At 29.2% G+C, this 7478-nt stretch overlaps 1 long non-coding RNA gene across 1 annotated transcript; it reads left to right on the forward strand.

Annotated features, from left to right (window-relative positions):
* The first annotated feature begins 4106 nt into the window (after window positions 1-4106).
* On the forward strand, window positions 4107-6682 carry LOC111616337. The gene is made up of 2 exons (XR_002755231.1): window positions 4107-4153; window positions 6531-6682. It is a non-coding gene; the product is annotated as an uncharacterized LOC111616337 (long non-coding RNA).
* The last annotated feature ends 796 nt before the right edge of the window (window positions 6683-7478 follow it).

Raw genomic sequence — 7478 nt, forward strand, 5'->3', positions numbered from 1 at the left:
TGGCTATCCATAAACTACGTAACACAAGTACTGTATGGGTGAGTGGGTATGCAAGTAAAAATTATGATGCATTTCAAGTGGTGGAGACGTTTACGAAAACGTTATGTAATAGTTGGGTCTCGACTTTTAGCTAACAGACAGGGTAACAGAATGATTTATTTTTGTTTCTGAAGTGTTGCATAGCGAACTGTATTATTCATATTAATGCTTTGTAGATTATTCCTGTAATTAATAAAATTATTTAACTCCGTAGTGTGTATTATTCCCTAGTACGGTGCAGTTAAAGAGAATAATCAAGGATACTCGTTACGTAATTTTGGAGATAGGTATGTACGGAGCGTTTCTGGGGTGATAGTAGTAAAAGTACAAAAATAGCGTTATGTGATTTATGGACGATCGTTCTACAAATATTAACAATTGATTGATAACATTTATAATATCAGAGAGAAAACTATATTAAGAGTATGTTCCAATTCACAAAAATATTGAAATAATCCAATAGCAACTAGTAAAAAAGTTTTTCTGTGTTTCTATCTGAAGTTAACCGTTTGTATACACAATAAATAAACACATAAATAACAGTTCCTACGTGATAAGCTCATTAAAGAAAATTTGTGCTTAATCGGAATTATAGTATTCGAGGTATTTGCTTGTATGTAAGATGTAATTATTTATAATTGAAAGAAATATAGAATGAAAATAGAACAAATACAGGGAGGATAGATATACAGTTGTTTTACGCAAAGTTTTTTTTTATTAATTATTTTATATCTTTTATAATTTTGCATTCCTTATTTGCAATTCTTTTTCTGAAATTTATGAAATCTATAACAATAAAGAACTCTGTGCCGAAGTGTGCTTGAGTGTTGAAACTACACTACAATAGTCCAAAAGGTTGAATAGTCAGGGAAGATTGTACTTATTATATGTTACCCTTATTCATTGTAACATCATAAAGCTATTTAATAATCATAACTTTGTAATCATCTGCATGTTTTTCTCCGTAAAAAAGTTGTATTTTTACTTTACATGCTCTGAAATCGTTTGCATCTCATTTCTTAAAATTTCTATTTATTAAGCTTAGGTTTCAATTAATAATGTGGCTTATCTATGGTATGTGCTGTACAATATATCAGATATGGCTTTTTGTACTTTTTCCTTTCCCTGATCCCCAGAGCGGTAGGTTGACAGCTTAACCGCTCGGATATCCGGCTATCGCAAAAGATATTTTACAAAAATTAAGGTTTAATTATTTAGAAGAATGCTTATTTCTGTTTTTACATCATCAAACTAACTTTCACACGATTAACATTTATGATTAATACAAAGAATCACTATTTTCTCGACAATTTTTATATATTTTCTGTTTCTACGTCAACTACTTAAAAATTTTATATCTACACTAAAGCCTCATTCAATACATTATAGAAGATAATGAAATAATAAATATGAACTATTTATTATAAATAGACTATTTTGACTACAAACTATACTGATAAATTTTTAAATGACTGATGTAAATCATAAAAGACTTTTTTCTTTAGTTGTCTGCATCAATTTATTTTGTACTTTTCAACATATTAGACATAAAGTAAATTTTAAACAAATATTATGCATAAAATATTTAAAATAGAGATATGCTAAAGATTATAATTAATTAAAGATTAACTAATTAAGAAAGTAACTAATTAAAGATTAAAGTGTATTAAAAGTAGTAGGTTATATTTTTAACAATAGGCTCATTTTGTTATAAGTAACTTATATCTTATAAATATTCATGAAAACCGAAATTGGTTAAATGCCAAAACAGTTTCTATAAATAAGTTTAGATTTTCATATTTAGATTTACTTATAAGATTTGTCATATGACAGATTTTATAAGTTAGAGCAATCGATCAATTTATTGTTCACTTTTGATGATTTATATCTGTAACAGACTGAGACATCATAATCGGATATTTATCAAATTTTTTAATGTTGAGAATTCTAAAAAGTTCTTTTACTTTCGTATATTTGTCTCTTTTATTAAATGTAGTTAAATAAATTTTGATAATCTGAAATTCTCACACGAGTAAATTTTTAATTTACGCTCAATATAATTATTCTGGTTGACAAAAAGGATATACAGTATAAATAAATAAATAAAAAACAGAGAATACTACAATGATTAAGGGATAAAAATTTTTTATAACTACTCGAGCCCAGTGGCGCACTGATTTAATCTTTGGGGATCCGAGTTGAACGGATAGAAAAAATTTTTAATACGAATTCGATAAAATTCCCACCTTATGTGACCGCTAATTCGTATGTGATATAGAAATAAAATACACAGTATAATAAAAAAACTGAATTTTAATTAGAAAAAGCTTTTTTTAAAAACAAATTACTAGTGTTTTCTTTCATTTCGGAGGTGCAAGGTTCCTTGGCCCCCCTCTGGATGCGCCACTGCTCGAACCTACCAGTAGCCAAGTAAATAAAATCACTGAACACATAGTGGATTCATGCCTGACCAACGGAGTGAATACATGGAGTTTTCCGAGTTTACTTCGCGTTTTATAGTAAATAGGGGCCAGTTTTCCGCAGAAAGTCCACTCAAGAGGCCTCCTGGCCTCCCGTATCCCATAAAAACCAACCCTTATAACTACTTAAATTATTTTTTTAGTTAAAGAAACTCAGAATTTTTTTAAAATATGAATTAAATCTGCAAGTATTGTCGTAAGTTTAATTGTCCTATTGATCTTTTATTTGTCAATAAAGTTTCGACTTGATTTTGACTTCATTTGAGTAAAGTCTTTTAAAATAATTCACAATTTCATATAATAGAAAATGTTTTATTAAATCTGTAGACCTAACAAAACATTACTTTTCTCTTTATAACATCAATATTTAATCATAGATATTAAATTTGAAATTAAAAGACTACTTTTTAGCTCGGTCAATACATAGTATTAAAGTATAATAAAATGCGAAAAGTCAGTCTTTCCGGAGAGAGAAATTACACGTGCTTATGAATAAATTCTTCTTTGCTGATTCCGATTTTTTACTTTAAACATCTCCGTCATTGCTAAAAGTATTAAAGCGCTCTTTTTTCCTTCTTGGCAAAACATTTAACAGTGACTTCTATATCGTCATTTAAACTTGGATCACGAAAACATGACAGACTTCATTTCAACACTGATTTGACAGAAGGAAACATGCGCCAAAATGAAAAATGAGCTTTTAATATCATTTGCAAAGTATGTTTAAAAGTCATTGGTTATTAAAGCAATGGTTTTTAAACATAATATAAACATTACTATATTTAAAACTTATACATAATCTACACAGAAATATTATAGCCTAATATGAAGCAATTTAATCTTTATTTTAATTTTTAATGAGATTATAAAAAAACAGTTTGGTTCTTTACTTTCTAAACAGTATTAAAAACCTACTTTCCAAATTCAGATATTCACATTTTAAATTCAACTTGCATATAGTTTGTCTATTTTGGTGGATAGATGGATGGAATAAGGCAATGCAACATATGGGTGATTTGCCGTTGGGGATGGGAGGACTTTCCATAGGAAACTAGTACTTATTTACGTGTTACACGCACGAAGGAAACCTGGAAAACTCCACGAGGCTTAAAACTCTATCTCTCTGGAAACTCGGGATCGAATCGGGATGAGTAACATCAGAAATTTTTTTCGACTGGTCTGTCCCGGATGTGTTTTTTAGTTCCCATAGGCCAATTTAGTTCCCATAGGACGAGACGGAAAGCGCAAAAAATAAAAAAAATAAGAACCCTTGTTTTCTATGACTATTGCAAATTTAATAGATAATTATGAGAAACTTTTTTTGAACAATTCAAAAATTTTAAAGTTTCTTATTTTGAATAAAATTATACCCACTATTATTTATAAATCTATATTATATTTTATTTTTATATAACAAATATCCATTGTCAAATTTATGTAGTAAATTTTATTATTGGATTCTTTTAAGTACTGCGTATTAATTTATGCTTATTCTTCTTAAATATTAATTGTTTTAAATTATTAAATTTTAATAATACATTGAAATAAATAACAAATATTTAAATACGTAATTTAAATGCTTCAATCTTTCTTTTTACAGACAGAATACGGATTAACGGACGAACAAGTTGCAGGTACGTAGATTTATCCATAATAATTATCAAGAATTATGATAAAAATAGTCAGAATTTTAAATTTTTCCTTAAAATTCAACAACAATAATACTGATTGTCCAGAATGTGTATTTATAAATCTAATTCAGCGTATGGTGGATGGCCGAGATGATTAAGGCATCAGTCTAGCGTTCTGGGAGATCCGGAACCAAATCAGGGATGGTAACTTCCGCCCCGTCTCTCACAAAACCGGCTGTTCTAATTGCTGGTCTGGCTAAACCCGTTAGAGGCCTGGGAAAAAAACCCTTAGTGTCAATAGGACGGAATGAGCCAAAATGGAAGAAAAACGATTTTTTTTTTTTTTTTTTTTTTTTTTTTGTATACGACAACGCGACACGCGGGCGATCTGCCGAGGGAAATAACTTCCGGGAAGCCTTTCTACGAGAAAATGTTTCCTATTTAGTTATTACAAACGTGAAAGAACCCGGAAAACTTCACATGACCAGCCCATTGGTGAGACACGAACCCACGATCAATGTTCAATGGTTTTAGCCACTCGACCAGTGGAGAATCTAATTGAGACAATATCATAAATAATTACAAACATCAGAAAACGTCATTTATTCTTGAAAAAGTGGATGTAATGGCATCCTAAATTTCTTTTTAATCGCTCCTTGGAAGTTAAAATAGAATTCTTTTTCTATTTTGTGTTTTGTAAAAGATCATATAAGTATAACTGATTCAGCTTTTAACCTGTAAAATTATCCAAGGACAAAAACAGAAATGTTAGTATTCCACTTACAAAAAGTAAATATTACAAAACTTAGAAAGAATACACTTGATCTTATAAATCATAAAAATCTCGATTTATTATACAGTTTTTCTTCTTTCCCTTACATAACCTTCAAATGTCATATTTTTACATTTCTAAATCAATGTTTGAATGCTTTTAAATCATGAAAAATTTATAAATGATTTAAATATATCGACTCTAATTTATAGTTTTTTTTGTGTTGAAAGATTATTTTTAAAATTTACAATTAAATTAAAAAACAGAGAAATTTACAAAAAATAACTTTGAATTTTCGTATATCAAATTTTAAATGGCGTCAGCCTACAGTTTGAGGATCCAATATCGAATCTGGGCAAACAGGCAAAATTCCCAAGAATTTTTCATGAGCGGTTTGCCTTGAATATATCGGCCCTCATCTCTCACCACCCGGTCGTCTCATTTTGGACCTGGCCTAATCCATGATGAGTATGATTAAAAGGGCGTTCTTAATGCTCACAAGGCAAAGAGTTAAAAATGAAAAAAAGTACAATTTCTTCTGAATTCATATTTAAAAAATCCAGCAAAGAGTTGCATAACTTTGCCGATGAAAAACACTAACAAGTAAGACATATTAACACAAAATTAAAATTGTGTGGTGGGGTGGAATTAATAACCACTCCTAACAGGAATTAATACACGCTATGTCGTGCATGTATTAGCAGAGGAGGCCCTACATAAAGGTGATAAAAGCGACGAAAAAGGTGATTCTTATTACATATTCAAAAATCACTCATTATTAGAGAAAAATGAAATTAAAAAACAAATAATGTTATAAATAAATATTGAAAATTCTTTTTTTAAACCTGTTATAAGATTTTGTTAAAAAATAGCTTTTATGGTATTATTATGAAATGGCAAAAAGCTTAATTTTGAGGGTAGAGCTAAGTTTTATTTTAAAAAACACAAAAATTTAATACCATCAATACAGTAGTTTTTATACACAAGCTAACCATGGCAAATTTCATTTCTTAATCATTATCCCATCCTGAAATATTAAACGAAATGAACAGTACCATATACAACCAAATCCATGGAAATTTTTTCTTTTTGTTTTCGTCTTTTACTTTTTCTGGGTTCAAAAGGCCTCAAAATGGCGAAATTTTCAAAAATCTCGGAGCGCCAAATTTGATACGATTCCAATATTTTCCCGTGTTATATATGTAACAAGCTGGCAAAGAAACATTGTTATAGCAAATTGTTTAGCAATACGTGGCAATCGACCAGTGGGCGCGCCTTACCAACATGGAGTTTTTCGGATTTTCTTCATGTTTGTAACACCTAAATAGGAACAGTTTCCCATAAAAAGTGATGGATTTTCCCCATGTATTGCGTTATCATATCCCATCAAACTAAACCACATGTGTCAAGTTAAACAGAATTTAAAATATTATTTTCTATTTATCCTTCAATATATTTATGATTTATTGTTAGTTTAATAAACTTTTATTTAGAAATTTATGTGTCGAACGCATCAATCCGAGACAGTGAGATTAATAAACAACTTTGATTTCTATTTTAGATTAGAATTATTAAGCCACGATAATAATCATATGTTTATTTTCTTAGAATTCAAAGAAGCTTTTCAACTTTTCGATCAGAACGGCGATGGGTGTATTGAAGCTGCAGAATTGGGGGTCATTATGAGATCGTTGGGTCATCGACCCACGGAAGCAGAACTTAGACAGATGGTCACTTTAGTGGATGAAGATGGTAAATGACATTATTTATTCATTTTGTAATAAACCAATTTTTACATCAGATACAAAACAAACACGTTTTTCAAATATATTTAGAGCAAGCTTCAATTGTATCTATCTTCTGCTATTATATATCAATTGATAAAGAATAAATATCTAAAAATATCAAACATGACCATTCAGAATCAGAGTTTTAAATTATATCACGTGATTTATATTTTACCATACATACAATTCAAACATTTCACTACAGCAAATCAGAAATTACGCCATTATTTCTCTCTCTCTTCGAAGATTTCATGTAAGCTTCTTACAGAACATTTTGGTATAAAAGTTCGTCATAATCTGCATATCTTTTAACAGTTATATATTGATTAAATATTTCCATAATTATTTTCGTACTTACACTTGTTTGAGATGAAAATGATTCCTATTCCGGACGATAATAATGGTAGCGCATCCGATTCCGTTACAGTGCGGTTCTATTTTACCTTTTAAATTACTTTTGTGTGCTTTGTATTTGCTTTCGTTACAGTTAAATAGCATTATAAATATTTAATTGTATTAGAGAAAAAAGAAATTAAAAAACAAATAATGTCATAAATAAATATTGAAATTTTTTTTAACCTGTTGTAAGATTTTGTTAAAAAATAGCTTTTATGGTATTAATTATTATGAAATGGCAAAAAGCTTAATTTTGAGGGCAGAGATGAGTTTATTTTAAACCATTTTAATTGTAACGAAAACAAATATAATTCACATTGCAACCTAATAGGAATTAATACACACTATGTCATGCATGTATTAGCAGAGGAGG

Source organism: Centruroides sculpturatus, unplaced genomic scaffold (genome assembly GCF_000671375.1).
Source record: "Centruroides sculpturatus isolate CEXI.00-Female unplaced genomic scaffold, Cexi_2.0 scaffold3193, whole genome shotgun sequence".
In the NCBI taxonomy this organism is placed as follows: Eukaryota; Metazoa; Arthropoda; class Arachnida; order Scorpiones; family Buthidae; genus Centruroides; species Centruroides sculpturatus.